This window comes from Enhydra lutris, unplaced genomic scaffold (assembly GCF_002288905.1).
Source record: "Enhydra lutris kenyoni isolate GAN:26980312 unplaced genomic scaffold, ASM228890v2 scaffoldscaffold10, whole genome shotgun sequence".
Taxonomy (NCBI): domain Eukaryota; kingdom Metazoa; phylum Chordata; class Mammalia; order Carnivora; family Mustelidae; genus Enhydra; species Enhydra lutris.
The window spans coordinates 29,048,140-29,063,711 of NW_019154094.1; the positions used below are offsets into that span (position 1 = coordinate 29,048,140).

A 15,572-nucleotide genomic window follows, 5' to 3' on the forward strand; every position below is an offset into this window, starting at 1 on the left:
TCAACATTTTTTGTTAAACAAATATCTGGTACTAACTTAAGTGTTTGCACCTTAAAGAACTGAAGAAAAAAAGAACTGAAAACTAAAATATCACCGCACTCACTCAAAAATAAACTGACAAAATCACTTGGAAAAAAGCCATCAAGTACTAAAGTCTCCTTCAATCTAATTACTTCCTCCTGGTTGTTAAATGAACCCAATTTTAATCCCAACAACAGCCTCCAAAAGAAACCTTGGACAACTCAACAATTCCCTAGGTGTCCCGAACTTCAGGACATTCCCTGAAATGTACTGACTCTTAAGGCAAATTACTACTAAATCTAGAGTAGTGCCACTTCCTTTGATCAGTAAAACACAGCATTCTCAGTTTAACAGTTTCATTCTTATCTTTCCAGTCCCCAAACATAAAATTACTGTATATCACTTTCCTGAAGATACTGGATGTGCTTTCATCGACATTTCCCACTTGACTTTTAAACAGAATAAAAGAATCACGAGCTAGATAATGACAACGCAAGGTGCCAAAACTGTTGCCACTAAAATTTTAACACAATTAACACTAGAAAATACATTTCAAAAGAGCAGGAGGGGCACCTGGGTGGCTCAGTTGGTTAAGCAACTGCCTTCGGCTCAGGTCATGGTCCCAGAGTCCTGGGATCGAGTCCCACATCGGGCTCCCAGCTCCATGGGGAGTCTGCTTCTCCCTTTGACATCCCCTCTCATGCTCTCTCTCACTCTGTCTCTCTCTCTCTCTCAAAATAAATAAATAAAAATCTTAAAAAAAAAAAAAGGCAGGAACTTCTGTTTTATTGATTTTTTTAAATTTTATTTATTTATTTAAGAGAGCAAGCACAGAGGGAGAGGGCAGAGGGAGAAGCAGACTCCCTGATGAGCAGAGAGCCTGACTTGGGACTCGATCCCCGGACCCTGGGAATCATGACTTGAGCTCAAGGCAGACGCTTAACCAACAGAGCCACCCTGGCGCCCCATGTTTTAGAACAGAACCTTGCAGCATCAGATTTACAATTTCATTATTTTAAGAATGAATGGGGGCACCTGGGTGGCTCAGTGGGTTAAGCCTCTGCCTTCGGCTCAGGTCATGATCTCAGGATCCTGAGATTGAGTCCCACATCAGGCTCTCTGCTCAGCAGGGAGCCTGCTTCCCCCTCTCTCTCTGCCTGCCTCTCTGCCTACTTGTGATTTCTTTCTCTGTCAAATAAATAAATAAAATCTTAAAAAAAAAATGAATGAATGAATGAATGACATAGTGATCGTCTGCCTTAAACTCTCGCAATTCCTTTCATCCCAGGACCTTATACCTTAGCCCTGAGGATTCCTCCTGGAAACATCCCTCACTGCTGTCCTTTCCCCTCCACTCCCGGTACAACTATCCTCCCCTGTACTCTCATCATTTCATGCCTTGATTGTAAGATCTTCCTACTCCCTTACATTGCAGACTCTCTCCTTCTAGTCCCCTGACACCCTTCTGTACAGACTGCTTTCCTCAAGTCCCTGCCGCTGCACATGCTTTTAAGGTCCTCTCCTCAACTGGCTCCCATATCCAGAGCTGCCTTTTCTTCTCCACTCCACTTAATGGCATCTTACCCTGCCTTCACGGCCTAGCCTAAGACTTCACCCTTCAGGAAGCCTGGGCTCACCTCCTTGTCTTCGGAGCTCTCTACTGACTGCTGCAAAGAAACATGGAAACAAAATAGGTGATCCTCCTCAGAGACTTCCCTGCTCACTTCACAGCAGCAGAACTTAAGGTTCAAGGTAGTAAGATATTCACAGGACCCAAATTCTGAACTGACCAGCTTGTGGCTACCCATATGTTCTTTTTTTTTTTTTTTTTTTAAAGATTTTATTTATTTATTTGACAGACAGAGATCACAAGTAGGCAGAGAGGCAGAAAGATAGAGAGAGAGGTGGAAGCAGGCTCCCTGCAGAGCAGAGAGCCCGATGTGGGGCTCGATCCCAGGACACTGGGACCATGACCTGAGCCGAAGGCAGAGGCTTTAACCCACTGAGCCACCCAGGTGCCCTACCCATATGTTCTTGGCCCATTCTGTCGCCAACACATTTTATTATTCCAGAGTTAAAAATTAAGTTCAAAGCAGGGGCCATGCCTTTTTCAAAAATTTTAACTATGCGGCTTCCTCACATGCAGATGGGAAGAATGCCAATAAAAACCCCATTGCTCAATTGGTTAGAGAAACAAATACTTAGAAGGCCTAAGACTACATTTGGTTAAGTCAAGACCAGAACTGTGACTATCAGTGTGGCCCAGGTTAACTGTATCAAATGACTAGTGTGGCCCCCCCATGGCACACCTATTTTCATTACGAAGTATGTAATGTTGAAGGCAGAGTTTGATGACAGGAGGCAGGAAATACAATCAAAACTCACAGAAGTGAGGGGCGCCTGGGTGGCTCAGTGGGTTAAGCCGCTGCCTTCAGCTCAGGTCATGATCTCAGGGTCCTGGGATCGAGCCCCGCATCGGGCTCTCTGCTCAGCGGGGAGCCTGCTTCCTCCTCTCTCTCTGCCTGCCTCTCTGCCTGCTTGTGATCTCTGTCAAATAAATAAATAAAATCTTTAAAAAAAAAAAAAAAAACCTCACAGAAGTGATGAAACCAAGTTAGCCATGTTATCCCAAGAGGAAAAAAAAAAAAAAAAGAGAACTAACTAAAGTGTAGAATTTCTTGAACAGTTTTAATTGCCAAGAGAAGAAAATATCAAGGCAAGCTTATGCCAATTTCTTACTTTCTCTCTCTCTCTCTCTTTTTGGGGGACAGGGTTCAAGGAGGAGTTTACTTTTATAACCACCAACTTAAAGTTGTCCTAGGTCTCTACAAAACAACAACAGCAACCACCACCAAACAAACAAAAGAAAACACACACACACACACACAAAAGTATTTACTTGAAAATTTCACAAGCCCGTGTATAGTGTGACAGCCCAGAATCCTGCACCTCGAGATGCCATGCACCAAAAATGCAGGATTTGGAGCAAGACCTCACAGCAAATAAAGGAGAGAAGAAAAAGGGGAGATATACTGGCTTGAAGGACAGTGGGAAAAGGAGCAAAAAGGAGACTTAAAATGGGGTGGGTTCAGGGAACAACAGGGAAAGATCATTTGGTTGGAGCAGGTGGTTCAAGCAGGGAAATGGGGAAGAGGAAGCAGGTTGAGTTGGGAGAAAGAGAGTGTCAAGGGCTGGGGTGACAGGTGTATAAAAGATGAGGTATGAAGGCCTGAATGCAGTTGTGGACAGCAGGGATAAGAGGCCCAACTCCAGGGATTTTTATTAAGAAGGGTATGGAAGTAAGGTCACTCATGTGTTTAATGAAAATGCAAGGCAACCATTTCCTTAATGAAATTACATAGCTTCCCTTGGCAGACATGCCTCATGTAAGATTGATCCCTTGCTAAAGGCCACAGGCAAATTCACATCTTCACTATCACCAAAGAAAAATCATAATATAAGAAATGTAAAAAATAATAGTTTTATTTTAAAGAGAAGTTACATTGTATTTGTATGGACTTCTATTTTCTCAAAAAAAGAAGACAAATACACATAGGAAAAAACCCATTTAAATACATTTACACCCAAACGATATTAACGTGTATCTCTGCATTCACTGAAAAGGCACCTAAGTGCCTGACATGTGCCCACCACTGTTTTACCTGTGAAATTACAGTTGCTTACTCTTCTTTGTACTTTCCCCTTTTCAAGATTTCCCCACAACAAACATTTATTTGTTTAACAAAAAGTTAGACACACACAGCTACACAGCCAACCCTTGAAATATCGGCAAAGTATGCTAAAAAATTTTAATTCATATTTAAATTCTCTTTAAATTGTAGTTTTGAACAACTGAGAAGCAGTATTTAGATCAGGTAATTTTAGAAAATCACATGCAAGGCAGTTTTGAAAGGGAAAGTTGTGCGCTCTTGGAAAGCTGTGTTTTCACGGTATGTCTCATTCAAACTATTTTCACAGTATGCTATGTGACAAAAAAAGGTAAGAGATAACTAGGCTACTGGCAGTTGACAATCTAGGAAAATAAGTACATTTAAATCATCCTTTTCCCAACAATGTGTATTGTTACCCCAAGGTCGTACTTGGGTCTCTTTTGTTCCCACTAAATCACCATAGACGATTATAACCACAGAGCTAGGAGACTTGTGAGGCACGCAGGTTTTTTTAGTCTCTTTTGTACTGACTGCTCTTTCTCTCAGGTTGTCAACCACTTATCTAACAGCTATCAGCAAAGAAAAAAAACTGGCCTTGCTCCAAGCTGTCACGTGGCCAGTGGCCAGAAGCCTTTGGGACTCAAAGCACCTGGCTCCCGTGGGGCTTTATCCAGTTGTGCACTCAGCACATAGCACATAGGTATAAAAAAAGGCCTAAATCAGAGGACATTTTTCCTGCTCAAAGGCACTGGAGCAAAGTGACCGTTTTCGGCCAGTTCACTGCCTGGTCCAAAGCAGGAAAAAAGAAGGTGCCTTGCACAGTAACCACGGTAACTGTTTTCATTACAGCAATGCCCCAACGGGCCTCTCCAAGATGCTAAATCTCCAGAGTTAGGGATTCTCCAGATCGACGCAGTCTTTACTTAAGCCAACTGTAGCCATGGAAGAAAGGCTTCTGGGACCCAGATCTCTTGTTCACTCATGAAGGCAGTTTACAATTAGTATCCTGGTATTATAAGTGACAAGCGCCATGAATGTATTACCTCAGGGAAAATGATCACACAATAACAACACAGAGAAACATAATGACAACATAAAGAAAAATACGCCAGCTGGCAACAAGCAGGTGGGCAGTAAGCAGTGTCTAACACATTCTCTGGCTACACCTTCTCCAGCTTTCCTCTAAAGAGAAAGCACACTGGGGAACCCGGGAGACAGTCAGTTAAGCATCTGACTTTTGATCTCAGCTCCCATCTTGATCTCAGGGTTGTGAGTTCAAGTCCCCACACTGGGTGCCATGCTGGGCATGGAGCCTACTTTAAAAAAAAGAGAGAGACAGAAGGAAAACTAAGAGCAGTGTTTTCCTGTTCTGGACAGATGTGGCATTTCAGGTTAATAGATCTCAAAACAGAGACAAGACTGAGCTACTGTAAATCAGAATCCACTGGCAATTTGAAATCTTCCTATTAGCAGGTCAGGTTTGACTTACTGACAGACCAGCTGATGGTTGGAAGCACTTAAAAAATAGCTCCCCTCACTAAGAAATGATCAGAATGGTGGATTTTATTTTATTTTTTGGCCAGCAAAAAGAAAAATAATATAAATTGCTAACTATATAATAAGAGCTAAATTTCTTTTCAAGTTCTGATTCTTTATAGCTGCCATGTGGCTGTGGTTTTCTGGGTATCTAGTTTTACCCTTTAAAGTTGTGAGCTATGTAAGACAAAGAGCCAAAAGGAGTAAAGGAGAAAGAAGTGGTTATTTAGAATACTTGAAAGAAAGCACTGCTTGATCTTTATTTATAAAATCAACTCAAAATAAAAGCCAACACTGCTATCATTTTAAGATGATAGATATCGGTTAGATTTCTGGGATTTTGATGAGACCACATTATCAGAAGGGATAACTTATGAATTACTTCTAACATTAATTTTCATAGATTACTGACCATAAAAATGGATAGGGTAACTGTGTCAAATTAATCAAAATTAAGAGAATCAAAGTGTGGTAATTTGCTTCAATACCAGGCCCTGTTAGGAAGTAGCTTAAAGTCAAGTCCCTAATAATTAACACAAACATACATTAAATTCAGCTTTATGAATACTTCTCAAAGTATTTGAGAACAAATATTTCACTGTTTTATTCTCAAATTCCTCATATGGTTATTTAGGCTCTTACATTTCAGTTATAATATTAAACACATATGAAGCAGTAAGAGTTGCTATTTTGAGCATAAATTTATGATCCAGTATCCATTTTTGAACATTTTTAGTTATTAGAATTACATATTTTATTATTATAGCCACAAACAAAATTAACACAAAGCAAACATAAACTTTGTAGATGTTCCCTTTGTGTGGAATGCATAACTGCAAGTCCGAACAAACTTTGTAGATGATCCTTTGCGTGGAATGCATAATCCCAAATCCAAACCTAATTCACCATCAAATCTCAAATCAGGCAGTACTGCTTCTAGAAACGGGCTTCCAACTTCCCCTCCAGCTGATCTGGGTTATTTCATAATGCCTGGCACACCCGTCTAATATGGGAGTTAGCAGTTACTCACTTGCTCTGCACCAAGTACCTTCCACACATTAAATCATTTAACCCCATCAATTAGTACTTCCTGGTTTCATAAATGAGAAAAGTGAGGTTCAAGGATATGGAGCTGGCCTAGATTACAGTTATGAAGCAACAGTCAGGACTTGAAAATAAGTCCTTCTGCCTCCTAGTCACTATATAATAAATACTGTGTCAATATTTATCACTGATGTGGCAAACCCCTGGACAGGAAAGAACATGGCAGCTTTTCACCCTTCTTCCCTCATCTAGAACAATGTCTAGCAAACTTTAGGACCCTATTCAGTAAGGCTGGTTGTTAATATAGTCTGGAGTACATAAAGCCTAAATTCAGAAACACTTGGTCAAATTACTCAGTGTCTAGTTATAACACCTATGTGATCTATAGATTTACCATGTGCCAAGACAAATGCAGAATATCCAATTTGTTTGTGCCTCCTTATTATGTCTATTTCCTGACATGAAAGAATGCAATTATGCCAACTTTCTTACATCACTACACCATCAAAAGTTCAAATAATGGATTTAACCCAAGGCTGCCTTTTGCCTTTCCTGCTCTAACAATTCCTACAAGGTTTGCTGGTTTAGAAGGACAGCCTTGACATTAACTCCATTTGCCTTAAAGTCACCTGTCAAAGTAGTGGTTCCTTCAGTCTAGAAATATGTAGCAGGATGTCATCAAAACTGCATAATGGTAGCATAACTAATTTCAATTTCTTTTGAAGAGCTGGGCATCTAATTTCAAGACAGAACATTAAAAAAAAAAAAAACCCACCTATATAGTAAGCACAAAGGTAGAAAGGTTAAGAAACTAAAGAGTCATGGAAAACAGCTCTGGAAACAGTTGTAATCTAAACCTAAATTGTGGAAAAAAAAAAAAGAACAGGTTTCCAGGTGGCTCAGTTGGTTAAGCATCCAACTCTTGATGTCAGCTCAGCTCTTGATCTCGGGGTTGTAAATTCAAGCCTCACACTGGGTTCTATGCTGGGTGTGGAGCCTACTTTTAAAACAATAAATAAATAAATAAATAAATAAATAAAATCGTGTTTAAAATTCTGTAATTCTACAGGTAAAATTTTACTTCAATTGTTCCACTATGAATACAGCCTGTATCTCAATACCTGGTAGCTCAACTTCAAATAAATTCATCTTGATGTTGTTTTAATTGAAACTATGAGACCGTTTTTCCAATAGGTATTACTTAATATTCACAGTTCTGAATCATTCTTTGGATTTAGTTTAGTTTCAAACTGGACAAACTAAAATTGTACATGAAGTCAGAAAGAAGAAATATATAGGAAGAAAGACAACTGGATTCCTCAAATGGCTCATAAAAGGAAAAAAATCAACCCAGTCCAATCAACCTTATGAGTCCCTTCCAGCACTTTGATATACTGATGAGGATGCCAAGGGAGAACAACCAGCCCTTTTAAAACCCTCCCTGTGTTACAGTGAATGCATGTTCACTGCTAAATGGTGTGCACATCAATAAAACGGAGTTATGCTTCTTTACATTTTAATCAATGCATAGTAAATATAATTTAGTAAAAATGATTGCATATCCATATCTACATGGAAGTTTATTGTGCATTAAAAGGTTACATGAGAATTTTTTTAAAGACTTTTTTTTATTTGGGAGAGAGAGAGAGAGCACACAGAGGTAGAGTAGGAGAGAAAAGCAGACTCCCCGCTGAACAGAGACCCCAATGTGGGGCTCAATCTCAGGACCCTGAGATCATGACCTGAGCTGAAGGCAGACGCTTAACCAACTGAGCCACCCAGGTGCCCCAAGAATTTTGATTGTGAAATTAAGATCTTAGAATTCTGGTCCCAAATTCTTTTTTTTTTTTTTTTTTTTTAAGATTTTTTATTTATCTATTTGACAAAGAGAGAGATCACAAGTAGGCAGAGAGACAAGGGGGAAGCAGGATCCCTGCTGAGCAGGGAGCCCAATGCGGGGCTCGATCCCAGGGCCCTGAGGCCATGACCCAAGCTGAAGGCAGAGGCTTAACCCACTGAGCCGCCTAGGCGCCCCTGGTCCCAATTTCTAAAAGGATAAAGAAAGATCATTAAAAAGTCACATATACATAATCTTTGTGCAGTTCTGGTTAATTTCTCTGCAATGTAAAAATGATAACAATTACAAGTGTTCTGTGTAGAACAGTTACACAGCCCATGGTCAGTCATGGGGGTCGTGGGTCTGCTTGTCCTGGTGTTTGATACTTAATCTGAATATGTTTCCATGTGTCAAAAGAGGAGAGAATTCTTATGAACTGCTATGGGAAGGAAATGAGCCAATGACCATGTAAACGCTTTACAGATGACAAGGGAAGAAGGACAAGAAGTGAGATGGGATCAAGGGCCACAGGTGCTTCTCCCTTGCTACCTGAGAAACACGTGCCCCCATATTTCTTCCTTTTCCACACTACTGCAAGCAATCCTGTTCAGACCATATTACCTGCCCCTAAACTACTTGGCTTCAGGTAAGAATCATAGTCTCCTCTCTTGTCTGTGCCACTAATCTCACCCCGCTTCAGTGACTCTATCCTCTGTGTTACTGCTGGATGAATCTGACTTTGTGAGCCCGTCACAGACCAACACCACACTCTGCAGTGGTGCCTCAGTGCATAAGGCCCAGTCTCTTCAGCAAGGCACTGCAGACTCTCCACAATCCTGCCCCAACACACCATTCACACCTCTTCCCCACAGTCCCCCTGCACAACCCAAGCCTTCCAGACAAACTAGAGTACTGGCCATTTCTTGGACCTAACTCTTATTTTCCTCTACCTGCTTTTCCTTACCTTCTACTTTCTCATGGAATACCTTCCTTCAATTCTTTTCTAAACCCTACACATTCTTTAAGTAGTAACTACCATGAAGCCTCCCTCATTAGGCCAGCGCTGTTTGCTTCTTCCGTATCAAGCCCTCCCTTCTACTCAAAAGCACCCTGCTGGTGTCACAGGCAGGTATGGTACTGGAATCCTGTGCCTCATCCCATCTACCCTGACCAGGTTCTGGCTGACAAGAGCAACACAGGTAAGTGGAAAGAAAAGTAAGGGTTCCACCTTGTTTTTGTTTTTTAAGTTCCTGGGCATAGTTACTTAGGTAATGCAAGATATGTCCTGCCTTCTTCTGCTACTCCTGGAACACACAAGGTTGAGACTCAGCCTCAAGCTGGGACTGAAAGAGCAGAGGTCTGGTGCAAGCCCTCAATGCAGCTGGAAACTGGCAGGGGCAAGAGGGTGCGAGAGAAACAGGCTGGCACTGGGAATGCTTGAGAGTCGAAATGGAAAAACTTAGGGTCCACACAGGTGGACCTGTGCACTCAGCCATGCCATGGCTCTCAGGGTTTTAATTATAACCTCTACTTCATTGTTAATGCTTCTATTTTTGAAAAATTTTTTCTTAAAGATCATTGCTTTCTCATTCTTTGTAAGTTCCCCAAAATGGCAATGCTACAGATCCACATGGCATCAACAGGCTACAAATGGGGGCATGTATGTCTCCAGCTCATACAGGCCTCATTACTCCCCACTGTCTTAAACCTGCTATATTGTTGCTCCCTCACCCATTTGGAAAAGTAGGCATCTCAGTTCACTTCCCCTAATGCTGAGAGACCCACTCTTATGGCTACCGGCTAGATCAGCTACATTTCACCCTATGGGGAGGAGAGGAAAAAGCTGAAATGATCCCCTTCAACACTGGCCAGTATTTAGGACAGAAGGCAGCAAAAGACCTCTGCTCACTCTTGAAAATCTCTCTTCCAACCTTCTAGATACATACATCTAGAGCAAGGGTAGACACATTTTTTTCTGTAAAGACCCAGAGAGTAAGTATTTCGTCTCAGCAGGCTACATAATATGATTCAACTGCTTAACTCAGTCATCATATCCCAAAAGTAGCCATAAACAATATGTAAGTGAACTAGCATGAATGTATTCCAATAAAGCTTTATTTGTGGGCATTAAAATCTGAATTTCATATAATTTACATTGTGTCATCAAACACTATTTTGATTTTTTTGTTCGACATTTAAAGACATAAAAAGCATTTGTGGCTCAGAGATCATACAAGATGAATTTGGATTTGGCCTGTCAGTCCAGTTATTTTCCTAAGGGACTTCCTCCTTTGTATTTTATACTCATATTTTGTATCTTTCCTTTGTCTCATTACTGTTATATAATAAACTCCTTAAAAGCTAAGGCCAACTCATATATATTCCTATAACTCTTCACTGATTCTTTTATGATACCCGCACAGAAAAGGAATTTGATTTATGTATGTTGCATAAATGTCTCCAGCTTGTGATTTTTCAGAATTAATTCCTATTTAAAGGAACTCTAAATTGCAAGAATATAATTCTTCCATGTTTTCCAGATAATGTATGAAGTACAATTCAATGAACTTCATCCAGGCCTTTCACTACTACTCTGCAACGGGACCTAGATTCATTATGGTCAAATAAAACTTTTCCTCTTTTTTCCTCTTTTTTCTCCCAAATTTATCTTAAATATATACTATTTTCTGCCTTTATCCCCTTAAGGAAAAAGTAAACTGAAAGTTACTTCCTTAAAAATTCAGATCAGTAAAAGCAATCTCAAAACTGACTTTAGATTTATTAAATGAGGCACTAACTATAGAAAAAAAAAAATTTAACCATAATATCAAACCACATAGCTAATCTGGTTTTCCAGACTGCTCTGTTCCAAAACTGCAGAAATTAACAAAACTTATCTTAAATAGTATTGGAAATGTAATGCACATTTCAAATGACTATCTATGAGTAAATATTTGAGATCAGCTGAATTTGAGCTATACCCACCAATAAGCATTACTACATAACTCAAATTTCCAAAGAACACTAACACAAATATTTCAAGTAATTTTTTTGTAACAGAATAACCATAAGCTCTTAATCATCTCTGGCAATTAAAAGGCAATTTATTATTTGTAAACCATACAGGAAATGCTGCCCCCTACAGAGTATCTTAAAAGAACAAAGAATGTTTTATACAAATGTAACCCAGAAATTACCGTGAGAGCAACTTTTTTTTTTTGAATTATTATTATTTTTTTTAATTTTATTTTTATAAACATATATTTTTATCCCCAGGGGTACAGGTCTGTGAATCGCCAGGTTTACACACTTCACAGCACTCACCATAGCACATACCCTCCCCAATGTCCATAATCCCACCCCCCATCAACCCTCAGTTTGTTTTGTGAGATTAAGAGTCACAAAAACTGAAAGCTTTTCCGCTAAGGTCAGGAACACGGCAGGGATGTCCGTTATCACCAATGCTATTCAACATAGTACTAGAAGTCCTAGCCTCAGCAATCAGACAACAAAAGGAAATTAAAGGCATCCAAATCGGCGAAGAAGAAGTCAAACTATCACTCTTTGAAGATGATATGATACTATATGTGGAAAACCCAAAAGACTCCACTCCAAAACTGCTAGAACTTGTACAGGGATTCAGTAAAGTGTCAGGATATAAAATCAATGCACAGAAATCCGTTGCATTTCTCTACACCAACAACAAGACAGAAGAAAGAGAAATTAAGGAGTCAATCCCATTTACAATTGCACCCAAAACTATAAGATACCTAGGAATAAACCTAACCAAAGAGACTAAGAATCTATACACAGAAAACTATAAAGTACTCATGAGAGCAACTTTTTAAAATTCTAGTGGTTCGCAGGATTATCAGAGGAAAAAGGAATTCTATGGAGATGACTGAAATTTTATTTTCCTCACCTTAATGTTTATGCTCATATACAATATCCTTCTATACAGGAGTGTATAGAAGGTCCAATGACAAATAATACAGATAAATAGAAAGAGGCTGCCAATTTAAGAAACTGTAAAACAGATTTTGGCTCTGAGGAAGAGAAGAGAGTACAAGGAATTTGCTTTGCCACATGGCAGGACAATCCAGGGAGAGAGAGGCCAAGGACTGGCTCAGTCATGACCACACAGCAGAGCCCTGTCCTCCTCTTACTCACTTCAGCTGCAGCGTACGTACTCTGGGGCTCGGAAGCCCCCTTTCCTGGAGAAGCTGGGATATAAGTGGTTAGCAGAAACAGGCACAAATGGCACTTCAATATTTTATTTGAATTCTGTGCTATTTAAATTTCCTGAAAGCACTAGGATTGCTCCCTTCTTAGAAACATTTTAATTGCAATGGCAAATTGACTAGGAAATAAAAAGCTCAAGAACAATTCAGGAGAGGAAGAGAACAGAGAGTAAGAATTTCCTCCTGGATAGGGAGCGGAGAATTAAAGGATAATAACAAAGAAGTAGAGAAATTCTGGGAAACCAGTTAAGTCACATAGGAAAGGGAACTAGATATAGAGGCTGTAGGGCAGGTCTCAGGATCAGAGTCTATCTACTCGAAATTGTCATTGATGAAGCCACACTGTTCCATGAACTTCTTCAGGCTGTTCACTCATAGTATTTAGAATACACCCCCCCCACCCTTCTGTGCCTGAATACCACTCATCCTTCAAGTCCCAATTCAAATCTCATGCCTTCAATGAAGGTTTCTTGAATTCCTGGTGAAACAGCACCTCTCCTTTTCTGAACTACTGTGTCCACATTTCGCATACGGTACTTACTACTGTCTACTAGGTATTTTGTTTTTGACGGTCATCTTAGCTCCCCTATGAGCACAGTACACAAGTCTAATCGCTCTCTGCATAGCTAGCTCTCTGTATTTACGGGGTACTCTGCACATAATAAATCACGTTTTAGTGGGTACTGACAAAACACCGCCGAATGGATAAATACATGAACTCATCAACCAATTAACAAGTACTTTAGAATGACAGGAAACTGGAGTAGGAACTGGGAATCAAAAGTCAAAATAGCCGAGCCTCCCCTCTGTATGAGGTTACATATTTGAAATGACAACTTGAAGGCTAGTCCATTACCTTAACTTTATAGTTTCATCCCATGTATTTCTCCTCTGAACTTCTAACAAATGCAATTTAAATTTATATATATATATACATATATATGTGTATATATATATGTGTGTGTGTGTGTGTGTGTGTATATATATATATATATATATATATATATATAACTGTTATATAATTGTACGCCCCTGCATGAGACTTAAGCTGAGTCGCACCTCCCCTGTTCACGAGTATACCTCCAGACCCAGCTTGGCACCTTGACACAGTAAGCACTCAACGTTGGTGAATAACTTGAAAAATAATTTTACATAATGTATTTAAGGAGTAAAAATTAGAAGATCTAACAGTTCTTTAAAATGTCCATAATAGGTAACTCATAAAAATTAAATATAGATGGAGCACCTGGGCTGCTCAGTTGGTTGAACATCCGACTCTTGATTTCAGCTCAGGTCAGGATCTCAGGATCGTGAGATTGAACCTCCTATTGGACTCTGTGCTGGGGGTGGAGCCTGCTTGAGATTCTCTTCCTCCGGCCCCCTCAGCCCCTCTCCAACTTCCCCCAACCCTCTCTAGTGCAGGAGATCACACACTCTCTCTCTTAAAAACAAACAAACAAAAACAAAAAACTAAATACAGATAAATATCAACACTGGAAAATCTTAGTGATTTCATGTTTTAGTTTTCAAATTGGGGGTAATTTCTACAAGTCAATACAAATAACGTGCTAGGGGCACCTGGGTGGCTCAGTGGGTTAAAGCCTCTGCCTTTGGCACAGGCTCTCTGCTCAGTGGGGAGCCTGCTTCTCCCTCTCTCTCTGCCTACTTGTGATCTCTCTCTCTCTATCAAATAAATAAATAAAATCTTAAAAAAAATAATAACTTGCTAAACTGACTTTAGGCTAAAGAGAATTCAAATGCTAAAAACCAATTCATCTCCAAGGTTGCATGAGAACTCAGAATTCACACAACACACCTGCCATACCCCTATTTCCTGGACAATTATTTTTCTTAAAGAAAAAGAGCACCCCAAGCCTTGTGCTACGGCTCTTCTTGTCTTCCACATTGATTGTGCTCTATCTATCTATAGCAAGTAGACAGATATATGAAGGCAGTCATTTCTGAAAAACTGATTATTAAGCCCAATAAAGTCTAATATGTAAGTGATATTAATGATATGATACAAACTCAGCTTTTAGCTGGTAACAAGAATTAATCATGTGAAGGCTATTCCTTAGGTTACAGCCTGTCATGCAGCTTCTAGTCATCAGATCCCAAAAGTTTATAGAAAGGTATATTTCTGTTAGCCTTAAAAACAAAACAGAACCCAGAGCGCCTGGCTGGCTCAGTCAGTAGGACATGGGACTCTTGATCTCAAGGGTCTGAGATTGAACCCGTGTTGGGCAGACAGACTACTTAAAAATAAGATATTTGAAAAACAAAACAAAACAAAAAACACAGAACCAAAAAAACTTATTTTAAACATATGTTTTCATTAGGCAAAAAAAAAATTTATACAACTGTCTGAACAAGAATTTCAATGTTTTCCACAAAATGGTGAATAAACTTAAACTTAAAACACTGAATTATAGTGGTTAAGAGCCCACACTTAAAAAAAACAAAAAACTTTTTATGAAGCAGAATCATGTGCAAAAAGAGACCACAAAATGGTGAAGTGCCATCTACATGTCACCCAACTTCAAGGAGGTACCAACGTGTGGTCAACCTTGTTTCACCTGCACCTTGCCCATTTACCCCCAAACTTCTGTGGATTACTCCAAAATAAACTCCAGGCTTCATATAATTTCATTTATAACCATTTCAACACTTCAAAAGCTACCAACTTTGAGTCAAACAGATCTAGCATCAAATCCAGGCTCTACCAACTAATGGCTTTGTGACCCTGGGCAACTGACTGAACTTCTCAAGCCTGTCTTCTACCTACAAAACCGGGAAAGTAATCCTGACTTCACAGGATTAGAGTATGCACGGGACAAAATGAGATAAGGTATCTGAAGAATGGAGCCCAGCACTGGCCCACAGGAAATCGTGAATGTGGGGCTGTGGTAATTATGACTGTACTAGCAAAGTAAGACAGGACTCTTGGGGCCTTGTTTCCAATGAGCTCCACAAAGGACAAAGCAAATAACAAGTATATGCATATTTTAAGAAAAGACGCTAACCTCTCTATGTTAAACTTACAGAGACCAACAAAAATCTGATGATTTATGACCCCCTCAGCCCAACACTGACCTCTAGGAGTTTAAGCAAAAGAGGTCCAGAAGAGCTCTTTGGATAAAACTGTAGTGCTATGGGGTTTCAACCACCCTGGGTAGGCGGGAAGGGGTGGTGGCACAGGGAGAGCTACTTTCCTGTTACCCT

The 15,572-nt window shown here is 39.8% G+C and overlaps 1 protein-coding gene across 1 annotated transcript in view; it reads right to left on the reverse strand.

Annotated features, from left to right (window-relative positions):
- The window catches only part of LOC111144086 (SHQ1, H/ACA ribonucleoprotein assembly factor), a 101,847-nt gene that overhangs the window by 43,260 nt on the left and 43,015 nt on the right, over positions 1-15,572 (reverse strand). The window lies entirely within an intron of this gene.